Raw genomic sequence first — 24,800 nt, 5'->3', positions numbered from 1 at the left:
CTTGTACGGAAATGCTTAAAATAAATAGAAAACATACCACAGAAGCACAATAGTCCAATCTCACACCTATCCGCCTGATTCCGATTAGCAATATGTAAACCAATTCTGTTTCTCTTTCTTACTCCCTGCTCATGTCTTAGCAAGCGGGCTGGTCCCTTACGCTACCACTCGTACAATAGTGCAACAGAGTGGAATATGGACAGCCAGAGTAGAGAGGATCACGACAACCATGATAGAATATAGCATCAAGAACAACAATCTTACATCACTTACATTGTTCTCCAATACGTGGTATGGCAATCGCGTAGTGATTTGAGCGTGCCCCATGCGTTCAATGGCATCAAAATTCCATAATACAGTGCAATGTGACAAGCCAGGGGCTGTTACATTGAGTGTGCTTTGTTGTTGCACTCATTGGTGACTGAGCCAAAACCACCGGCTGGCGACACGATAACATTTTATTTCAATCCCGTTTGGAACCCAGGACCCCAGTGGGTCCCATTTCGGTGTTCTTACATTGTATTAGTGCTCCGTGGCATCACCTAACCTCTTCCGAGCAAACCTGTCTTTTAAACTGGCCTGCAGTCAACTCATTGACTAATCCCACCCTTAATAAGCACAAAAAAGCATCCACCTTATTACTACACTGTTCAGCTAATTAAATGTTGACATTTATAACAAACTGAGCGCTCATCTTCTTAGCTCTTTCGGCACAGTCACGTTGAAGGGAAACAATAAAATAATAAAATATATTATAGAACAATAAAAAAATTCTCACGACGTTTCGACCATAACACAAACGGTCGTCATCAGGTGTGTCGGTTTGCATAAATTTATTTATTTTTAAACGGTGTATTTATTTATAAATAAACGTCAGTGCCACGCGCAGCGATTTGTCAGTTTATTTAGAAGGACTAGTCCATCTATGTTCTGAAAAGAGGAGGGGGGAGACGAAAAATTAATGTTTGCTGTCTGAAAGCCACTGTAAGCGTGAACAATCAATTAAGACCTGAAATGGTTTATCAAATCTTTTTAGGTCTTAATTGATTATTCACGCTTACAGTGGCTTTCAGACAGCATACATTAATTTTTCGTCTCCCCCCTCCTCTTTTCAGAACATAGATGGACTAGTCCTTCTAAATAAACTGCCAAATCGCTGCGCGTGGCACTGACGTTTATTTATAAATAAATACACCGTTTAAAAATAAATAAATTTATGCAAACCGACACACCTGATGACGACCGTTTGTGTTATGGTCGAAACGTCGTGAGAATTTTTATTGTTTTATATATATTTTATTATTTTATTGTTTCCCTTCAATGTGACTTTACCGAAAGAGCTAAGAATATGAATTACTGCAGTCACGAAAGCTTTAAATCAAAATTTGAGCGCTCATCATTACAACAAAATAGTACGTTGCATGCGAAACCCAGAATACAATGGGAGGGGAGATGCAGAATAAAATATTAAAGATACATTTGTAAAGATGACCAGATGGCTCAAGGGGTAAATACCATTTCACGGTACTGAGCCAAGACTGCAGAGATCCCGGGTTCAGATCCGAGTTTCTGCCACCCAAGATTAAACCATGCTCTCTGCCAGGTAACCAATACCAAGTGCACACATTTAATCATTACAATCGCTTATTTACTTAGGTTTGCTTATTTCATCTCTTGAAAATATGATGTTTTGGTTTAATAAGAGGTGGCTGGGTGTATCATAAGTCAGAGCACCTGTTAACTTCTGGGTTTGAATCCATTACAGCTGCCTGTAATTAAATCAGGTTAAGAAGTGTAGCGAGTTGATGGTCTAAGCCCTGTCGGCAATGGATAAGCGGTCACCGGAATAAATCTCAAAAGGTCTTTGGTATTACTTTCTGTGGACCGTTCTTTGATGTTGAGTGATGCACGGCTCTGTGGGAGTTCTGAACGGATCCTTAGGCTCGTGGCATGACACCAATAGTACAATTGGAATAATATTTGGGCTTCAAAAATGTGTGCCCCTACAGCCTACTGTGAATAAAGACGTTTTTGAAGGAACTGTATAAGTAATGTTGCGTTGGCACACTTTAGTGTTCCAAATGAAAAATTACGTTGTCTTATTACGTTATGCAGTTGGCACAAGTTGAATATATATGGAGTTAAGACACACCTCCGATTAGCACGGTTGGCTATGTGCGGTGCGAAGGAAATTCAGCATACATACAGTTGCAAAGTGCTGTAACATAAAGCAAACACTTCAATGTGGCCACCCCTCCGCTCAAATGAGTATGGAGCAATGCGTATTATCATTGGCAGACCTGGAGCGTTAGTAAACATTGCACATTCTTAAAGATGAGGCAAGGTTTTTCTGTAGGAGTAATTCATTCTCATTTTATTGACCGCCAAAGAGATGATGCCCCAAGCTTAGAGAAACTTAAATTCTTTCACTAGAATTTGCCTAAAATATAGATTTGTAATGCAATGAGTGTAGCGTGGCTTACAAATATTCCTATTGCACACAACAGCTGCTGAATTTAACGTCACAATGTGCATGAGGGACAAATCTACGTGTTCTCATAATTCAATGTCAGAAAATGGAATCTTTATTGAAAAACAATTATCGATGACAAGAATACAAATTCTACAGTTCCCAAAGCAGGTCTGTGCTCTCCGATGAGGATGTGAAAGTTGAACAATGACGAAGACCATACAGAGACACACTAGAAGCAACACGCATGTGTATTTTTAAGATTAGTGATGCGAAGAAAAGTGAATGGACGGACAAGATGAGTAACATACATGTGTCACAGAAAGCAGCCGCAGAAAGACAATGTGTACAGATAATGATGGAGAGGCATGTACTGAGAAGACAAGAAACTGAACCTTATGTACTCTCTCTGGTTCTTTCAAGTAAAGTCACGTAGGTAGAATAATAAATAAAACACAACATAATAATGTATCACGACGTTTCGATCGCAACACAAGCGGTCGTCCTCAGGCAGTGGTATAAATAACCCAGCACTGTATTATTTTTTCCACTGCTGGATTATTTATATTTTCCACTGCTGGTTTATTTTTTTCCGCCTGAGGACGGACCGCTTGTGTTGCGATCGAAACGTCGTGATACATTATTATTTTTTGTTTTATTTTATTTTTCTAACTACGTGACTTTACCGAAAGAACCAAAGAGTATGGATTCCTGCAGTCACGAAAGCTTCACATCAAGATTGAACGTTATGTTTTGACTGAGATAATTTGAGATGCAAGAAGCCGCAGAAAACAGCGCATCAAGTTCTGCAAACAATTTGAACAAAATGATGCAATTGTCAGAATCTGATACAAAGTTCTCGAGTAATATTATGGACCAGAGCTAGCTAAATTAAAGGCCACGATCGCAGACGTCTTTGAGAAAGGACGTGGGCACACAGAGAGTAATTACATTCTGACTCCCGCTCTCTCAACGTTCAAAGAAAATCATCTATAACAAAACGGAACAAACCAGTTTGGCTATTGGTGCGTGCTTCAAAATCACTACGGTGCATTCTGCTGCGTCTGCGTCGAATAACAATTGAAACAACATTTCAAGTTGGTGATTTTTTTACGATGTTGCAGTGCCTTGTAATTTTGTTACACATCTCCTACCCCCTTTCATTTTATGTAATTATTGGGCATTACATAATGGTCCCTTCAGCAAAGAGCACTGAGAGGGTTTGTCCTCGATGTGTGGGCAAAGACTTTCAGCTGTTCATTACCATGTCTGCGCCTGTTCATTAAATCAGATGTAGCCAGGTGCTCCCTACGTTCTATTCCCTCCCGTTCCACTTTACAAAAGACGTATACACGAGAACTACTTAACTTAATCGGCTGTGGTCTGTGACTAAATAAAAAAGGGGTTGCCACAGCTATAAACAAGTTCCATTTTTTTTTAAGGGAGCATTGTGTCTCAATTGGATCTTTCTTTGCTTGTAAAAAAGGGCCCATTGTATTTCTCACTATTAATCTCTTTTGATGAAAGCTTTATTAAAACATACAGGGCTTTCACCTGCTCTTAAATTATGCCCACGTGTTTCTATATTATTACGGTCCTGCACGAAAGACACATCATTAAACTTAACCTACGCCCATCTGGCCCTAAAACAGGAAACATCACTACTCATCAATCAATCAATGAGAAGAGGCGATCAATTAGTCAATCATTCTTTAAATTTTTACCAAGTGTACGTTACTGCAGCTGGTTGTAGTCAAAGTGTAGGTTTTCTGAGTTGGCCCCTCTCAAGACATTGCCTCGCACTGCTGCAGACATTTTCAAGAGCTGATTTATACATGATTTTATTTAAACCAAGAGAAAAAGTCTGTGATTGCTGGTATGTGTAGGAGGGCTCAATGTCATGTCAGAGTTTTAAACTTTAAACGATTAAAACGAAACTTTATATTTACCAAGTAACGCCCACTTCGCTATATTTAATAGCCTGATTTTCAGAAGTGTCCTAGCCACAAATGTTCGCTCAACAACGTGGCTTATCATGTGTAAATTTATAGAAGCCAACTACTCTAAGCACGTGCAAGGGGAAAACCGGAGGACCCGGAGAAAAAAAAATCCACATGATCTCGAGGGTAACATGCAAACTCCAAGTATACAGACGTAATCAGGGTTGTGATCGAGCCCACGACCTCCTGCATACCAGGCGAGGTAGTTAACATTTCACCTCCGTAATCTGATTCGGCACTAACGAGACACCTTGGCTTCACGAGATTTGAGTGACGATTTCCAATCTGCTCTCTTTCTCTCCCTTATTTGCACACCAGAACACACAGATAATTATTAAGGCGCTCTTGAATGAAACTAGATGCACCATGTGTATTGTGATGATACACGCATTGTTTTTCTTAGTATGAAAAGATAACGGCCCAGCTCATTTCACAGTTGACAGAGGATCATTGGATAATTGTCTACGGCGTGCATTTGGGTAGCGGAGGACACTAACAGAGGCGAGAGATTACATTGCCGTGTTCATGGCAGACAGAAGTCGCTCGGCTGAGCGTTTAAGAGATTGGATTCATTTCTCCAATTAGATCCCAAGATGTAGCGAGGCATGATTTGATGAAACTTGCCTCTGGAGTGCTTCGGGCAACAGATGTTCGCATCAAGCTCGGGCTCTGTACTGAAAGCTGACACCAATCCAATATAGGTCTCGCTTCACCCAAACAAAAATTGTGCTTTGCAAAGTATGGCTTGCCTGCATATGAGTAATGCAATATCTTCATACAGTCTATCCCTCTGATGTGAGATAGGCCAAGTTCAACAGCAAATTCATGATTTATTGAATGCAGTCACGTGTTCACCTGCGTCAATCGTAGGTAAACTACTTAAGAAAGTGCAATAACTATCTCAGCAAAGCTTAGCTTGATGTTCCAGCATGAGTGTTACAACACTTCCCGGATTATTTGGTCACCCCATTGTGTTTAATTCCTAACAGAGCGCTTGACCTGCCTATCGACTAACTGTAGCGTACCCATTTATATTCCTGCGTGGATAGAGGTGGAGAGTTTCAAGAAACTTCCACCGTTGTTGCAAAGTTCAACTGCCACACCGGGAGATCGAATCGAACCAGTGACTTCTGGATTGTATGGATGTTATGTATACACGTTGAACTTCTTTCGTACTCTACGTAGCTCATCGGAGGTGCGGGTGAATGACAGCAAAACTAAGCACAAAAAGCTGTTGTAAAGAAAATCGTTTTCAATCAAAATTTAAAAGTTGCAAGTCGTGTGTGCAAACCATTGCACCACGTATATATGTTGAACTTATTTTGCACCATACGTAGCCTACTGTACCAATCGGACATGCAGGAAAAGGGCCGCAAACTAAAAACAAAAGTAGTTCTGAAGAAGGGGGTTTTCAATCTTGATGATTTAAAAGTGCATAGCGCAAGTGACTTTCTTTAATCGGAAGGAAGAGCGTTCCAGACGGCCGCAGAAAGCGCGCGATAGACCACTGATGTTGCTGTGCATCTGTGGTCTATGAAGATCCTCTTGTAATTAATTAATTAAATGCTTACCCGAAACTTGATACGGGGAATTCGGGGGGGGGGCTTCTTTACAGCGACCTCCATAATTCAATTGTAATGGTTCGCCAGCAGAAATAAGCACAAAATGCGCACGGTGCGGTCTGCACGTGAATGCAGCGTTCAAGAGCCGTGAGAGCTGCAGTTTAAGCTGATGCTTTATGAGTTTACACTCGCGGAATGTTTTGTTCGCCCTCTGAGTTATGCCTGTCCCTTGCACCCCGTGACTCCGTGGAGCAGTTGTGCACGTGCGGCGTATCCATATCTGCGCCGTAAATGAAAACAGAAATAATATATTGTTTTGGCCCTCGTCCAGAAATATCTAAGGCAGAAATAAATAAACTCGTAAAGAGTGTCCCATCTTCGCTGACCACGTAAACCCCATGATTTAATTCCCTATCCTACGATTTTTGGTGGTATCGGCATTGTTGTGCATATTAGGCCTTATAAACACAAGGATAAAATACGGCGCTTGTGTAAGCAAATACAGCTGATTAGATTTCATATTAGAAAGTCAAAGATGTCGTGGCTTATGCCCCGCCATGCAAGGCCACGAAGGCAGTGCTGGATCACACGGAGTGGAGCATGCACGCAGTGTATTTACCATCTGCTGCATCTCGTTAGCTGCATGAAGCGGTACAGCAAGTGGGTTCTCAAACTATGTCTCTTCCTTCAGGAGTCACACACGCGGTGGGTGATGAGGCTGGTCAAGCCTCATCCACTCCTTTCTGTGGTCACGGCGATCGCTTCCTGTAGACCTCACCCTGTGCTGTCACGCCTCCTTTACGCTGTCATCTACATCTTTGTATGGGCATCACGGTGGCTAGGAGATGTTAACTACCTCACCTGGTATACAGGAGGTCGTGGGTTCGTTCCCGATCCTGACGCCTGCTGTATATTTTGAGTTTGCGTGTCTCTCTCTCTCTCTCTGTGGCCGCGTGGATTTTTCTCCGGGCACTCCGGTTTTTACCCTCCACATTTAGAAGCGTGTTAGGGAGGCTGTCCCCCGCCTCCCCGTCCTCCTGCTCTCCCCCATTTGCTGCTGCTCCTCAGGGCATGATTTAAACAGCCACACCACCCAACACACAGGCTCACCACCCAACGCACTCCTCTCCCTCCCCGTGCTCACAGAGACGACACGGATTGGTGTCTACTGGTGGTTTATTCTCTATTTAATTAGAGTTAATCTACCCGTATCAGTGTAGACCAGCAGGACAGATCTAACCTATCTCTCTACTGTTTAGGGCTCAATTTGCGTAGTCTCTCCCTACTCACCCCTCTACGGGATGTTCTCCTCAGACTTACCTTTCACTCTATACTTACGCTCCGACTTCGAGGGATAGGAAACCGCGGATAGTCGAGGCTGCACGTGGCTTTGGCTGGGAAAACTGGACCCGGCTGCTCTCTGACCCGTCCAGGCGAACGTTCGAGAGGCAGGGAGCTGACAACTCCTCGATTCCCCTCTCCAGTTGACCTACAGCACAAAGAGACCTTACTTCCCAATCCCCCCCCCCCCCCCCCCCATTGTGTAACCGAGTATACGATGTCCTCGTCCTCCTGGACTGCCCTACCCCCCGTTGCGCCACGGCGAGGTCCCTGCGCGTGTCGTGTACGCATCCTAAAGGTCAACCGGTGCCGCCCCGCCCCCTTCATTGTTTAACCGAGAAGCGCCGCATCATAGGCATCAACCTGCGCCGTTCCGCTCCCCACCTGCCTGTTGGTCCGCGGGTGCTTTGGGCATTTCCTCAATGCAGTTCTCAGTGAGTTCGCCGTGGCCATACAATTTTAAGTCACTCCACGGCGCCGCAGTGTCATTCGGCCTGGAAGGGGTTCTGCCAATTCCCTGGCCCTGAGAAACCGTGGAGCACCCCCACAAAGGGGTCTCTCGGGTAAAAACTCAGGGGAAGGCGACCCCCCCACGAGGCCCTACGTGAGGGCGTGTGTGTGTTTATGTGGGGGGTGGTGGGGGGAGCGCTGTGACGGGAGCCGGGTGGCTCCTCGGCTGTAGCAGCACAGCGACGGCCCCGGTCTCGACGGAGCGGCTTCGCTGCCGTGGCATCACATAGCCCCCCGAGGTGCCAGTCCCCGTCCCGGGTTGACTGGAGCACCTCGCTTGGGTTGCCCCCACGAGGTAGCGTCACGGGGTCCGCGGGACTCGTCCAGTCCTTGTGGCCGGCCTCGGGGGTGGTGGCTCCGTTTCCCAGGGTTCCGGCGGCGGTCTCCTTCTCCACTCCAACGGTTCCCCTCGGTCCTTGGCACCTGCAGGCTGGGGAACAAACTCAGAGGCGGTAGGGTTTAAGGGCCGTCGTCTCCGTCCCCCCCGGTCCGGGCCGAGGCCTCTTGGGGCCTGGGGCGCCGTGGGGCCCATATACCGAGTGAGGTCCCCGGGTATGGGGGGTGTGGGGACCCCGGGGTTTCGGGTTACTCGAACGGCGGGGTTCCCCCCCGCTGGAGCTGCTCGCCATGGTTTTAGTCGGCGGACGTTGACCACCATCTCCCGGCCCTTCTCTCCTCCCTGAATCAGCACCGTCCAGGGGGAGATCTGCCGTCCCACGGTCCAGGGTCCCCGCCAGTAGGTGGTCAGCTTCCCCACCTATCCGGCCCCGACGCGAGGAGTGTGCAGCCACACCTTAGAGCCCGCCGAGTAGAAGGGGGGCTCCATACGGGGTCGGGCGCTCTGCTCTTGTCGCTGGTGCGCGGCCTCTCCTTGCGGGTAGGCTCGGCCCCGCCTCCTCGTAGAGTCTCCATCAGGTGTTCCACGGGGCGGCTCCCCTCCTCCCGTTGCGGTGGGGGAACACCGAACAACAGATCTGCGGGGAGGCGAGACTCAAGACCAAACATCATTAGGAACGGGGTCTGTCCCGTAGATGTGTGTACCGTGGTGGCATAGGCGAACAGGACATAGGGGAGGTGTTCGTCCCAATCCTGTTGATTGGCGGCCGCCATACGTTTGAGCTTTCCAGCTAGGGTCTGGTTCATACGCTCCACCATCCCATTTGCCTGGGGGTGATACGCCGTAGTTCAGTCCTTCTGGATTCCAAACTCCCGGCATAGCACCTGGAATAGCTCCGCCTAAAAACTCACTGCCCTGGTCAGTAATGACTAGTTCGGGGATCCCATGGTTAAGCACATAGTGTTCCATGAATACCCGGGCGACCACAAGGGCCATTTTATCTGGGATGGCCACCGCCATGGGGTAGTGCGTGAAGTACTCCACCGCCACGAGGATGTACCGGTTGCCTCGGTGGGATCGTGGGAATGGTCCCTGTAGGTCGATCCTAACCAGCTGGTTTGTCCGACTGACGCGGAACGGTCTCAGGGGTACCTGGTACCGTGCCGGTTTCTGCCCGCATTGCTTACAGGCCCGGCAGCCCTGTACCCAGGCGGCCACATCTTGCGCCAATTTAGGCCAGAGATACTGGTGACGCAGAGTCTCCCGAGTGCGTCGTTCCCCATCATGGCCCCCGAGCATCATAGGCATCAACCTGCGCCGTATCATGGGCATCAACCTGCACCGTTCTGCTCCCCACCTGCCTGCTGGTCCGCGGTTGCCTTGGGCATTTCGTCAATGCGGTTCTCAATGAGTGCGCTGTGGCCATACAATTTTAAGTCACTCCACGGCACCGCAGTGTCATTTGGCCTGGGAGGGGTTCTGCCAATTCCCTGGCCCTGAGAAACCGTGGAGCACCCCCACGAGGGGATCTCTCGGGTAAAAACTGAGGGGCAGGCGACCCCCCCACGAGGCCCTACGTGAGGGCCTGTGTGTGTGTTTATGTGGGGGGTGGTGGGGGGGAGCGCTGTGACGGGAGCCGGGTGGCTCCTCGGCTGTAGCAACACAGCGACGGCCCCGGTCTCGACGGAGCGGCTTCGCTGTCGTGGCATCACACATGCGTGAAAATTATTTGGCTGCTATAACTTTCCACGTGATACGCCACTTGGTTGAACTATCGTGTGTGGCCAGGTCGTTTCTGAAAAAAAAAAACAGCTAAAGAACTTAGTGGGTCTTAACTGGTCAAATAAAAATCTAAAAATACTGTAGTTAATAATTAGTACGACTTCTTGCTTACTTTACGTGGCAGTTAAAAGTCCATTGAGGGATGTTTGTTGTTCTCTTCTTTATTTACATGTTCAAACTAAAGAAGTTTGCATCTCTTTAGGCTGGTAAACTATCAGCGTATAATTTGACTGACACGTGCACAGGCCTCGGGTGTCTCTTACTGCGAAGGTTTCCATCAGCACACGTCATTATTTTAAGCAAACTAAAATAAAATACGAGCAGGACCATTGTTGATTTCAGTCTTGAGACTCAATGAAGTTTCCTGGATGCCTACGTTATGCTATATCAGATTGGTTGGGTTCCTATCTGCCTGGATGATACGCCCCCAAGTGCATGTGCGCGGTTGTGACGTCACCGCGCACATCTGCGTGATGACGTCACCCGCATCCTGCAGCGTTGAGCATGCTTCGTGCGTGGGCTATGACGTCTCCCCCCACCCACCCCGGCCGTGGATCCCAAGCAAATGCAATAGAGGAGAGAGAGGAGGGAGGTGGAGGAAGATAGTGGAGGGAGGTGAGGGACCCTGGTAGAGGAGGGGAAATAGAGGGAGGTGAGGGAGGGAGATTAAAGGAAGGAGATAGTCGCGCTATAGAGGATGATGGAGATTGAGTGTGGAGATAGAGGAGGAAGAGACAAAGAGGAACGGAGAGGGGCGAGACACCTATAGGTATAAGATTGACAGTTTTTGCTGGCTGGCTTGGAGGAACAGATGGACAGACGTTCACATCCAACGGACGTGTGGGTTGCGAGTTTATTATATTTAAAACAAAACGTACACTCATTGCCTTATTTCTGCACAAGGGACTGTCGGGTGACGGCAATCGACTTTGGTCGCCTTGAGTCATTGTTGGAGATCACACATTCCCTTGGCAGTGGCCGGTCTCTTTGTAGGATGGCCAATGTTTACTTGAACATTACAGTAAAAAAGTTAAAGGTACAGCCATGAAATGTTTTTTTTTCGGCCACTGCTGGTGGAAGGGCCTCCACTCGAAGAAGCTCTCGAGAGCCCCCCCCCCCCCCCCCCCAAGAGATCAAATCATCGATCGGCCTGTGGTTTGTTAAGTTCAGTGTGCTGACCATTATAGCAGCGTGGCTTTACCCCCCTGGTGGTGCTTGTTGATGAGATGTCTGGGATGCTTGCGGACGTCTAGATTTGAGGCTGCCCTAACGATAGGTTACGTCGTTGGAAGAGCAAGCGAGGTTTTACAAGTGATCAGCACGCATGCAATGTGACCACGTGGCGTGTGTGAACACACATTGTGTGTACAAACACTTTGGAGGGTGCAGCCCTTCACTAAATGGGCATCTCATAAAACAAACTCTTATAATATTTGCATTGTCTTTGAAACTGATTGGTCCACACCAGAGACAGCTAGCTTTCTTTTGAGCCTCATCTCAAAACGGCGTCCTCTGGTCTAACACCGTTTTGAGACAAGGCTCAAAAGAAAGCTGTCTCTGGTGTGGACCAATCAGTTTCAAGGGCAATGCATATATTATCAGAGTATTTTTTTTGTTTGCATTCAGACCACAAGCATTGTAGTTAATGCAGACATGATTCCTTGTAAAAGGTTTCAGTTTGGTGTTTTAACATCTTAACACCCATATTCTTGGTTCTTTCGGTAAAGTCACGTAGAAGGTAAATAATTACAAATATATTGTTTTATATTTTTATTATTTTATTGTTTCCCTTCTACGTGACTTTACCGAAAGAACCAAGGATATGAATCCCTGCAGTCACGAAAGCTTTAAATCAAAATCTAAACACCTGTTTTGTTGCCAGAAAAAAGGGGGGAAACCTGTTCTCAACATCTAAAATTGTAAAACATTTGAAATTAAAAAACTTTTACAATTTAAAATGTTTAACAAATTTTATAACATAAAATTCCGAGCAACAATTGTCCATCTTACCTTCCAGAGTTTGTTTACATTGCTCGCAGGTGAAATGAGGTGCCCAGGGTTTGTCTTGATCCCCGACAGGCATGCCAAAATATGCCTTGTAGACCTCACACATCTTAGCAGATGCTTCCACAGAGTGACTTTTTCGCTCTTGTCTTGATAAATTGGCCGCAGACATAGCAAAATGCGTCTGCCGGATGCTTGCAGCCTCTTGATGCCATCTCAGAAAGATGCAGATATGTATCCACTTAGGCAGCTGGAACTAAACTGAACTGGTGGGCTTAAGGCCCCTGTATTTATACTACTATTTATATTACTGAAAAGTTCTAGAATGTTCTAGAAGTTACTCCAAGTTTACTCAGCACTGAATCTATCTGGAATGTTCTGAAAAATAGGTAAATTTCGAAATATCACTATCCTGGTCAAAAAAGCAAAGTTGGTGGGGAATTAGAAAATAAAACTTACTACCCAGGAACAAAAAAAAGTTAGTGTTATTTGTTTTTTTGCCTTTTTTCCCACATTGTATCACAACAGAAATAAAGATACTTTTTGAAGATGACATTCCAGAACTACCTCTTCAGTTCGTCTAGCTGGTGTTGTAATGAATGAATGAAGAGTCTCATTCCTGGTAGGATCAGCCTAATGACAAGAGCTGCCGCGTGTTGTCCGTAGTGAACCATACCGCTCTGAGTATATCAGTCTTCATTAATCGTTGTTTCAAGCTCAGTTCACCTTGTCCAGTGAACGTTAACCCTTCCACACTGCACCTGGGTTCTGCAGGTGTCTGTCTACAACCTTCAGCATGCCATATCGAGAAGGATTTAAATTTCCAATCCATATAAATGTACAGCCAATTGAAGTCGAGCCAGGTTTTAAAGGAACCGTCAGTTATTGCCAATGCAGAATTTATTCAAACATTTTATTAATTTGTTCTGCTTGTTGACCAAGGAAAACCTCGCCGAGTCTCATGAGTGTTTCAGGAGGGTCCTGCCAAATATTTGCAGAAGAGCTGATGATTGCCATGTACAGTATATTCCAACTGAGTAATTTGCAGGTATTTATTTATTTTATTTTGGATCATGACGCCAGCACACAATGGCCTATTCTGCCGAATAAAGTTACGGGATCTGTACTATCTACTGTGAAGCAGACAATGTGCATTTATATGGCTAAGACACCCGCAGCATTAATCAGGATGGCTGATGGATTAGAACCGTGAACCTCTGCAAGAAGTAGTGAACATGCTAACGCGAGGTTGCCTTGCCATCCATTTATGTACGGTGTCGCTAATTTACATTAGTTATACACGTGTAGTGGGTTCAACTAAGGCGCACACTCGAACCTGGAGGCAACACGTTTATTCCGGACCCAACGGGGTAACTACATAACCACACGTGATAATGCTATAGGATGGTGACCACCACGGTTAACTACATAACCACTTCCCGGAACACTATATAATCGGCCAGGTCAGCTAACACGCTGCCTGGCTCCCGGTGTCTTGTGCGAAGCCCGAAGATCGAAGACTGAAGACTTGGCCGGCGGATTCCATTCCCAGGGGCAGCCCCTCCTGCTTCCCCGCACAGGGCTTTTATGGGACCCGGCGTGGCCGGGCTCCGTCCCTGGCCACGCCCCATTCCCGTTCCTTCTGGAGGACTCTGGTCCCACATCACGTGTCCCTCTCGGGTTCACCCAGAGTACCATGTCCTCGCCCGCCCCCTCTCTCTCACCGTCAGCAGGGCCACGCCCTTCCATGGCATACTCACTCTGGTGCTAGAGAGAGGCTCCGCACTTGCAGTACCACTCTTCACTCGATGCTGTCGCTACACTCTAGTGACACCTTTTATGTCACTACACATGGAAATTGCGCGTTTGGGAAGCCAGATGGGCATATTGATGCCCGATTATTTATTTGACCCAACAGCCTCTGAATTCAATTACTTTGTTTACTAACACATATCCAGACAGCTGGCAATGCGGTGTCGAGCCCCTCATACAATCAGTAGGTCGTGAGTTAAAATCCCCGTTGGACATTGGTATAACTAAAACCACCTTGTATGTTTTCAGTCGCCTTACTCCTATCTCTATCTGTAGGAATGTAGAATTTACCACACTGGTTCACTAATATGCTAATTCGAGCGGCAGAGTAGAGGGGCACACTTTGACTTTATTAAAAAATAAACATGTCCAATCAACAACTAATGGACCAGAACCCAATTAATCAACCTCAGCATCAAATTGTGCATCAGGGCTTGCAGGCCCGATTCAGCTGCCACAGAACAAGTGTCTATTAATATGCTCAAAATGTCCCCCCCCCCCCCCCCCATTATATTGATATGATGAAAAAAAATGTTTTCAAAATAATTGCTATGCTACAGCAGGCAACCACGCACCGCCGTCCGAAATAAGCATTAGCAAATGTAAAGCAGGGAGAGTGAGTTTGAGACAATGACAGACAGAGAGAGAGAGAGCAGACAGGCAAGCAAAGATGAAGGTGCAGGAGAGGGAGGGGAGGAGCTTGAACCTCGCCCAAATCAGACAAATATTAATGTCATACCAAGTCAAACCCTATCATATAGGACACTCTACTTTCAAGAGAAATGGTTTAAAGATTATACTTGGCGCCATCACAGCCTCTCCTTAAATGGGGTCCTTTGTTTCTATTGTGCTAAATACTTTAAAACACAAAAGTCTAAGCTTGCGTCAAAAGCAGATTCAGCTTTTATCAAGACTGGCTTTCAAAATTGGAAGAAGGCACTGGAGAAATTTAGTGCGCATGAAGACAGCCAGTGTCACAGATTAGCTGTGATGACTCGGTTTCAGGAACCAAAATCTGTTGATGTGCAACTTTCACGTGAGCTTGAAAGACAGCAGCAACAAGCGAGGAGGAATCTGATGAAGATTGTTGGGGGTGTGAAGTGCTTGGCACGGCAAGGTCTGGCTTTTCGAGGCGTTGATAAGGAGAGTGGAAATTTCAGCCAGCTTCTAAAGTACATGGCAGAGGGCGATGCAGAGCTGACCACCTGGCTCAAAGGTCACTTTTATTTCACCAGTCCCCAAATGCAAAACGAAATTTTGAAGCTGGTGGGCAATACAATCGTCAAAGAAATTGTGTCGGAAATAACATCAATGCCAGTGGTCCAGTTCGCACATGTCATTGATGGCACCCGGGATATATCAGGAGTTGAGCAGGATTCAATATGTTTGCGCTTTGTAGATGCAGATCTACAACCAAAGGAAGCATTCCTGGGACTCTACGAAGTGTCATCAACGACAGGGCAAAATATAGTCAAGATGGCATGTGATGTGATGATGCGTCGAGGCCTTCCTCTGTCCCAACTTCGAGGACAAACCTATGACAGTGCCACAAATATGACTGGACGATTGCAGGGGGTGCAAGCAGTTTTAAGGAAAGAACCGCTGGCTGTGTATTGTCACTGTGGTCCACACTGCCTGAACTTAGTTACGCAGGCTGCCTGTGTAGCCTCTCCACTAGTAAGATCATCAATGGGTCTGGTGCATGAATTGGGGGGCTTATTTAATCAATCTGGCAAGTTCAAGGTGATTTTCCAGGAAATCGCAAAACCAGAGCATGGTTTCACCTCGTTGAAACCTCTCTGTCCCACCAGGTGGACTGTCCGCACCCCTGCCATCCGCTCAGTTCTCAGCCAGTATGAATCGGTGCTGACAGCCCTTAAAGAAATGGCATCATGCAGCTCATCTGACACTTCAACTAAGGCAGGACAAGTGAACGGAGGAGCACTTTGAAATCTTGTTCGCAAAAGCAACTGACATGGCAACAAAGTTGGACCTGAAACCTATTCAGATGCCTCGTATCCGCAAACCTACAAAGCGTTACACCGGTCAGGCTGCAGCCCATAACCATCTGAATGCCCAGTCTTTGTACAGAGCCCAGTTCTACAACGCCGTGGACACAGTGAATACTCAATTAATAGAGAGGTTTGATCAAGCTGGATTCCACAGGCTGCAGCAGCTTGAAAATGTGCTGCTAGGCGGAGACATGGACAAGGTGGTAGACGAGTCTCCTGAATTGAATTCAAGACTACTGCAGGTGCAGCTGGCCATGTTTGGGGCTAATTACACAGACCAAACGAGCTCAGATATTGCTAGCATTATTAGGGAAATGGTGCCAGAGATAAGAGGTCTTTTCAGTCAGGTGGTAGCTTTAGTAAGGATTCTGCTGGTCGTCCCTGCCTCCTCTGTAGAGGCTGAGAGGAGTTTTAGTGCCCTGAGGAGGCTAAGGACATGGCTTAGATCTTCGATGAGTCAAACAAGGCTGAATAATGTGACCATGTGTCACGTGCACCAGGATAAACTGAACAGACTGGACCTTGAAGGAATATGCCAGTCTCTTATCGGTGTCAACGATAAGCACAAAAAGGCCTTTGGATCCTTTGCTTGAAGAATGGCAAGTCAAAACACTTGTCAGTGCCTGGAGAGGAGAGGAGAAGAGAGCTGAGGAAAGGGGCAGAAATGACTGCAGAGCAGGGGAGAGGAAAAGAGATGACTGGAGAAGAGAGGAGAATATAGGACCAGAGGAGAGGAGGAGATAGGAGGGGAGAGCAGAGCAGAGCAAATGCCCCTGCTGCCCACCCAAGTTAATTTGTAAATATGTAAATAAACACAATAATTTGCTAAACCTTGGCCACAATATCTGGGCTTGTCTTCATTTAACAATGCATAGATTTCTGTTTATATGATTGTGGTTATGGTTGCACGTTATGAATCCCTAATCTCTGCCATTACATACACTGAAACAAGAAAAGGTATAAAAGACAAAAACAGAGCAATGTAATACAACACACCATTAGACATTATTGTTCAAGAGAAAGAAAAAGTCCATCCAATGTGTTAGTGAATTTTTTAATATTTTAGGCAGAAAATTAGTTTTCAAATTAAGATTTTTTTCTGCGGGGGGGAGGGGGGGGAGGGGGGGACCCCCAAACCCCCTGGAATATTTGGTCCCGACAAATGTTGACTCTATGGCTACGGCCTTCAGTTAACATGTCGCCTGCTGAAGACCACTGTCTCCTTTGGTGGCAGACAGCGGCTCCCTGGCACGGTTTGTTAATCAAAATCACAGTGGCGCTGGTGGCATTGTATAGTGGCCCAGATTAAATTCCTATCTGGGAAAGCAGCCAGCAGAGGCTTTTGGTTTCACTCTTCCCTATTGCAACAATGCCAGATTTTAAATGAGCTGGAAATCGCAAAAATCTCCTCTAAACATCCCACTCCCACATCCCTCGCTGCGGTTCAAGGCAGCTCAGCCCCACCACAGCATCTCTTCCATCCCCAGTCATAACACTCTGCTTGGCTTGGCCGTGCAACATGAGATTTCAATGATCTGCCAATACTTATCTTGTACTGTATAACACTGAGTAAAACCAGAGGTAATTAACAATGAAATGTTCCTGAATTGAAACGGAACCGCTAAGTATGTTGGATATGCCTAAACACAAAACTTGATATTTTTTCTTCTTTGGTTCTTTCGGTAAAGTCACGTAGAATGAGAATAGAATAAAACAATAAAATTCTCACGACGTTTCGGCCACAAGACGGCCGCTTGCGTTGTCGCCGAAACGTCGTGAGAATTTTATTGTGTTATTTTATTATTTTATTCTCATTCTACGTGGTGACTTTATCGAAGGAACCAAAGAAGACGAAACTTCATCTACTATTTAGTTACATCGAATCCAAAGTTAATGATATTGATTGCAATATATATTAATGTTTGGAATGTAAAGCACACAAAAGGTCATGAGTTTGATTTGTACATTAACGAATACCAGTTTCCACCAATTTCCACCGACAAAATGGCTTGCTCTTATAAAAATGCATCGCGTTCATTACATTTTATGGAAGTAGTAGCTAAATATGGCTTTATAACGAACATATTGATGGCTCTTGCCTGTAACATCAGGCAACCCAGTAGAATTTGTTTAACAGGTCACACTGCTGATGAGACTAAGACAGTGCCGGATTATCCTCGTAGCAAAAGTAGCTACACATGTAGCTACGGGCCCCGCACTTTCAAGGGCCCCGCGCCAAATGCTTTCAAGCTATCAATTCCGGTTCAGTGATTCTGCACTTGCTCTATTACTATAGTACTATACTGCCTTCAACTTGTATGAACGACTGGGTGTTTAAGGTTAGCGATTTGTCGTATTATCTGGCTGTATAGCAAATGAAAAAATACAATTACTCTATGATGCAATGAAAAAAAATGTTTTAATATTTATGTGTTTTTTATTTATTTAGGGCCCCTGTATAACATTTGCTACAGGCCCCTTACTAGCTTAATCTGGCACTGGACTCAGAGAGAGGTAAAAACCGGTCCGCAGTTTGCCCGCTTGAACATATTCTGCTGGAAAACATTAGTTCAAAAGGCCCACAAATAAATGGACCGGTTTTCACCTTTTACTGTCCAATTATTAAGTGTGGATGCTGAGTGGTGTCACGGTTTGCGGACTGCACTGAACTGGCTGGTTCGTTTCGATCTCCTCGCGTGATGTCGAAGCAATGGGCACATTTATTAACACCCCTCCCCCCCTCCCGGATCGGTCCATCCAGCAGTATAAACGGGTACATCAAAATTAGTCTATTGGCAGTTCGCATGAGGTGGGGTAAAGTGTGGGTACTCCCACTTCTTGCTATTAGATCTGGCCAGAATGGAAGAGTAGGCTAAATACCCACTGGAGGGGTTTTCCCTGTAGTGAAAGTCCCTTGGCTAGCAGTGACATGAGCAAGCCTTCACGTCTTTGTGAAGGCAGACAGTGACTCCCTGTTTTTTGTATTCCACCTACACGCCACTCAATGCACATTCTACCATTGCCACTGCAATGTTTCGCTGGCTCGCTGCCACCTGTACACCCCACACCAAATTCCAATTTCAGGGCTACAGAGAGCACACTGCGTGAATTGGACCAAACTCATTGGCACCAATCCCCACCTAATTTTGCATATATGAAATAAAGGCCAATGCCAAAAATGTTAGCTGACTGAATATTTGATCTGTTACAAAGCAGTATTAATGGCAGTATTGAGGCTTTCAAAAATGTTGCATGTACACTACTGCCAAAACGGTCCTTTAATTTGAAAATTATACTTGAATGTGTACAGCTTGGATTAATTACATTTTTTTTAAACTCCTCTGGGATCAATGTTGCAACAGCACCGCTTCTCTGTTGCCCAAATAACAACTCACTCAGTCCATGCTACACATTTCTACTGTGTCACGTGAAGATTATAGTCTTATTATTATGAATTGTCTAGGGTCTGGGAAGTAAGAATGTCACACAGCTACCACATTTTGGTTGGTTCAAATGAATGTGATCTGATTACTTGATAAAAAAAATCAGTTATTTAAATTTAAAGCCGTTAAAGCAGTTAACTGCTGGATGAAGGCCTCCCCATGGCATGTCGTTCATGAGGCATTCACAACTACCATTCATTATCATTCAAGGGAGTGTGCAGTGAATAACGTGGGGTCTAGGACTGGTTCAGATAACTAAGATCTGGACTTTATTACAATTTTTACTACTTTTACTATCGCAGGATACCCATGAAAGAGAGCCTTCAAGCGTATTGGTCACTTCCTGCTGAAATAAATAAAGTATATCTACAACAGTGTTCTTCATTGCAAGGCCTGCAAGCCACTAGCCCCTAGTGGCCTTTAGTATGGCCCCGAACAATTCACAACATGTGAAAACACCCCCCCCCCCCATCATTTTGCTGTCAAACCCAACAATGGTTTCAAATGCGTGGCGGCCCTCATGCTGATGATGTCTCATCGGCGAAAGTGGCCCAGCCTCTGAAAATTAGTGAATATTATTAGAGGTGGTGACATGGGCTAGTGGTTGCGTATTTGCCCGCTTATTGCATAAGTTCGAATCCAGCGGCTGCCCTGGTTATATTTTGTTGGTGTATTAACCTTAATAACACTATGTGCTCTCTACCTCAAAGTGAACGTTAACGATCCAGTGATGGCATTCAGATGAGATACGCCAATATGTGCCTGCATCATGGTCCAAATGTCTTAAATAAAAAAAAGCAATCACGTAAATTACTCTAGGGATTAGACCGTAGCAATTATCGCTCCCTTACTGTGAAAACTTGGCAGGACCCTCCTGAAAAAGAGTCACAATACTCGGTGAGGCTCTACTGGTTAAACAAGCATAGTAATAATAATAATAATAAGTCGGTAAATGATAGACATGGCCAAGAGTCGGCAACCTGCAGCTCTGGAGGCACATGCAGCTCTTTAAAGACTGCTTCATGAAGTTATTTATTCAGAATAGTCTCGTATTTGCATACAATGCAGCTGTAGGTTTTTTTTTTACCAATTTGCTAACAAAAATGTCTGCTCTTATTATTTTGGTTGCCATCGCCCCCTTGGCCATGACCGAAGATTGAACTCAGGCCGCCGTGTTCCTAGCAGAGTGCACAAACCACGACAGCACCACTGTGAAAAAGAGCTTCGTAGCTCATCGGATTCCTCCAGTACAAGTACATAATCGATTCTGATTCCCCGACCCCACACATATTATCACTCCGTGTTGTTGGCAGTATTTCATTATTACTTCAACACATTAACATATTAGGTTGAATTACCTAAAAAAAAATACAGCACTATACTCCGTGTGATATACACACATTGCCTGTGGTTGTCCTCGTGTAGTGACATCGCACTGACTGTTGGACAGCAGCAGCAACTGCAGGTGGGCACTTAGCGCACACGCCGCTGAGCACATACACGGTGTGTGTGTGCCGGCAGGGCGGAGGAACTGTGGCTAGGGCGGAGCCAAGCTGCGTCGAGGGGAATATTATCAGCGGAGAGCGAGAGCTCTGGGATTGGACTCGTTCTCGTCGTCGCCGCCCTCGTCGCTGCCACCTTCGCCCGATCATTGCGTGGCCAGACAGCAGTTGGCTGTCCCGGTCGACGCCGTCGGTGCAACGCGGGCAGGGTCGTGTCTGGGCCAGGTCGTGCGGCAGCGTGGCCGTGAGATAGAGGGGGCCCGCGTGGTGGCGTGGGCCTCGGCAACAACAACAATAATGAAAGGGCAGAGCGGTGCCACCCGCGATCAGCTCGTCTCCGGCTGACTGTGCGTGCGACACACGCCACCCTGTACGCACAGACGACACTACATTGGTATTAAAGCTGCAGGAAGTCATATGCTTTGAATATGAAAGCAAACTGTTGACATTCAAAGAATATTAAAGCGAAAAAGTTGACATGAATAATTACACTTTTAATTTTTTCACCATTAATTCGTGATTCTTTAAAATAAAACATTAACATGTATTTCCCCGTGCCACACAAGAGATCTGATAACACCACAGAAAACGAGGCAATTACATGGGGTTGATAATGTTGTGTGATAGTATAATGGGCAGCACGTTTTGACTTGCCGGTTCGATCTCTCAGCATAATAGTTAAAACAATCGGGCAAGTTTCTTAAATTCCCACCGCGTCTGTCCACCCAGCAGTATAAATGATCACACCACAGTCAATAGTCGACCAGCAGGTCGCGTATAATGGTGTGTGACGTGTGGTTACTCCAAAAGCTTCAACATAGGTCTGGTCAGCATTGGAAGAGTAGACCAAAATACCCTCCTGCCAGCAGTGACATGAACAAGAGACCCTTTACCCTTTTACTTTCACAAATATATGATTACTGGTACTGTATAGGCCTTTGGTAATCTGAGTACGGCGATGCCTTACACTCTCCCCAGCGCTGCACATTTTGAAGGCCGCCTCCAAGTAAAACAACAAATAAAGCACACAAAGCACCCGAGCGCTTGTTGATCGTCTATGGTAGCGATGCGTTGCCTGCTCCAGTGGCGTTGAGAACATTTCCCTCATAGTTGCGCCGTGATGTGCGGCATTCCGCAGCGCCTTGGGGCCTCCTTCCTGATCCCACAGCCCGAATGCCAGATGTGGAGGAGGACCAGAGGGAGAAAGGCCTCTCGGGGTAGAAAAGACAGTTTGAAAAATTCAGAATAGGTTTTTAGTCTTTCTGGCAATAAAACGGGTGTTGAGATGTTCCAACACCAAACAGATACATTTTTGCAAGGAATCAAGTGCTGCATTAACCACGCATTACTTGTGGTGAACATGGTGTCGGACAAACAGTTTCAAAGACAATGCATATACTATCAGAGCGTGTTTGGTTTGGTTAATGCAGACTTATTCTTAGTTTTTTCGGTAAAGTCACGTTGAAGAGAAACAACAAAATAACAAAATATATATAAAACAATAAAAAATTCTCACGACGTTTCGACCATAACTCAAACGGTCATCATCAGGTGTGTCGGTTTGCGCGTGACGCAAACGTTATTTTTATATATATATAAATAAATATGCCGTTTTCAAAATAAATTTATGCAAACCGACACACCTGATGATGACCGTTTGAGTTATGGTCGAAACGTCGTGAGAATTTTTTATTGTTTTATATATATTTTGTTATTTTGTTGTTTCTCTTCAACGTGACTTTACCGAAAAAACTAAGAATATGAATTACTGCAGTCACGAAAGCTTTAAATCAAAATTTAATGCAGACTTGTTTACCATCAAGTCTGGTTAATGCAGACTTGGTGCCTTGCAAAAGGTATCTGTTTAGTGTTTGAACATCTAAACACCTGTTTTATTGCCAGAAATGGTAAAACCTATTCTTCTTATTATTTCATACTTTGATACTGGCAGAAAGGTCCCATGATACAGAGCAGACAGCTCTGGCCATGCAGTTTTGCCGTGTCCAGCGAGGGTCAGCTGCCCTGAATTTCGCACCGCTGGGCAGACGGCCCCGCTGAAGGTTTCGGGAGCGGTGCTCGGAGACTTTTGTTGGCTCGGCGAAATGTTTGTTGACAGGTGTGCACAGCATGCGTTGGTGGCGGCCGCATTCGACAAGTGTGCACGGCTGGGCTGCACCCTGTGTATTTGCAGTTCTATTCCGGAACGGCCCAGGCTTGTGTTGTGCTGGCGAGTTGGGGGACGGGAAAGAATACCGAGACAAATTCAGAGGAATATAACAACATAGACACAACGACAGACGCGAATAAGTGGACGAAAACACGCAGCAGCAGCACAGAGAGACAGAAAACGCATTCTTAAGCATAGGCAAGCATAGACGGGCAGATAGAAAAAAATAAATACAAAAATCTAAGCCAGGCGGAGAAAGAACAGCCAGACAGAGGCAAGCAAATAGATGAATATACTGGCACGTAAAATATTGTCAATAATTACAATGAGACAAAGACATCGAAAGACATAGACAAAGAGTGATTAACTGCCCCCACTATATAAGTGCTACCACCACATGTCCCTCCAACCCCACCAACCCCTATTGCAAGGCACTGTGCCCTGGGCGAAAGGAGCTCGCTCTGTCTGATTACCGAGCGGATGGCTCTGGCCTGTGCTGCTTCCTGTTGCTTCCCCGCTGCTTAATCACTGGGGAGGGAGGGAATTTTTCCCTCGGGGAAGGGGTGTGGGGATGTGCTCTGTGATTCCCACTCAGACCTCCTGCGACCCTTCTCGAGGCTGTGACTGAGGGGACACGAGGCCAGTTTCAAGTGGGATTACCCACCACCTAATGTCCATGGCATTTTTATCTGTATTAAAGGGGTTTTTTTTAATGATATCACCTTCACCCCATTTAAGACCGAAACAGAAAGCCTTCTTCACAATTCTGGCTAATCGCCTGATGAGGCTGGTTGAAGTCACCAGCGAAACGTCGTACTCAAATTGTAAATGTTGTGGGTTTACTCTCCAACACACCGGTGTGCTGAAGTAGTAACTAATTGACACATTTTATTTACGTGACAAACCTTGCTAAGTGTATGTGTTAGGTGATGGTGGGTTTAACGACACTTTTATATTTACGTGATCAGACCGGGAAACATAATACTTTATTTTGGACAATATTGGTCGCGAAAGCCTACAACGTGTTAGACTGGCATTTTTAATGTGAGCCAGGCCCTGGCTGAGGTGGTAGCAAGGTCCTCATTGCTCTTCTTCCAATGGCACATCCAAGTCGAGGCAGCACGAGGCCCTCACGGTTATGGTTTTCCACTGGATGTTTGCCGAGTTGAACTGTTACCGAACGGCGATACGCTTTCCTCGCAAGATATCTGAATCCAGCTCGGGGCCAAGCGGGACCCAGGGGTGGTACAGATTCATTCAGTCGTTCATTCGTTAGGACGCAGCATCGCCGATGTGAACTGCACACGAGATTCGTCTCGTTCGTTGCGTGTGACGTCGGCGTAGCGCGTGGTCCAGCTGGGACCCAGCAGGGTCCAGCAGGGACCCCGCGTGGTCCAGCTGGGACCCTGCGTGGTCCAGCAGGGTCCAGCAGGGTCCAGCAGGGACCCCACAGGGTCCAGCAGGGACCCTGCAGGGACCCCGCGTGGTCCAGCTGGGACCCCGCAGAGTCCAGCTGGGGGTAGTGGTCGGGGTGGTGGTGGCGGTGGTGGTAGTGGCGGAGGTCGCAGTGGTGGCAGTGGCAGTGCCAGTGGGAGTGATGGTAGTGGTGGTAGTGTTGGCAGTGGTGGTGGGGTGATGCTGGCCGACCAGTGCTGGAAAAAAAACTAATTTGGAGACTTCGATCCACTTGGCACCAGTGGCGACTGAAGCCATTTGGCGCTCGACAGCTTAATGTTTACATGGGCCACGTGTCTTGAACCACGCGTGTAACTCATTTGTATTTGACATGTTTGTGAGCACACTTGCGTTTTTATCTGCACTTGTGAGTTCAAAGATACGACCAGTGACCTGCCAGCCT

General features: G+C 46.1%; 1 long non-coding RNA gene across 1 annotated transcript in view; it reads left to right on the top strand.

Moving 5' to 3' along the window:
• LOC142924558 (uncharacterized) overlaps positions 1–21,322 on the top strand; it is a 39,715-nt gene extending 18,393 nt beyond the window's left edge. Inside the window, exon 2 of the long non-coding RNA XR_012941668.1 lies at positions 20,795–21,322. This is a non-coding gene — a long non-coding RNA (uncharacterized LOC142924558). The remainder of the gene's footprint in view (positions 1–20,794) is intronic.
• The last annotated feature ends 3,478 nt before the right edge of the window (positions 21,323–24,800 follow it).

The sequence above is a fragment of the Petromyzon marinus genome, chromosome 14 (assembly GCF_048934315.1).
Source record: "Petromyzon marinus isolate PM22_M1 ecotype Great Lakes invasive population chromosome 14, UKy_Petmar_22M1.pri1.0, whole genome shotgun sequence".
Lineage (NCBI taxonomy): Eukaryota > Metazoa > Chordata > Hyperoartia > Petromyzontiformes > Petromyzontidae > Petromyzon > Petromyzon marinus.
Note: the sequence above shows the minus strand (reverse complement) of the source record. Positions and strands in the feature narration are given on the sequence as shown.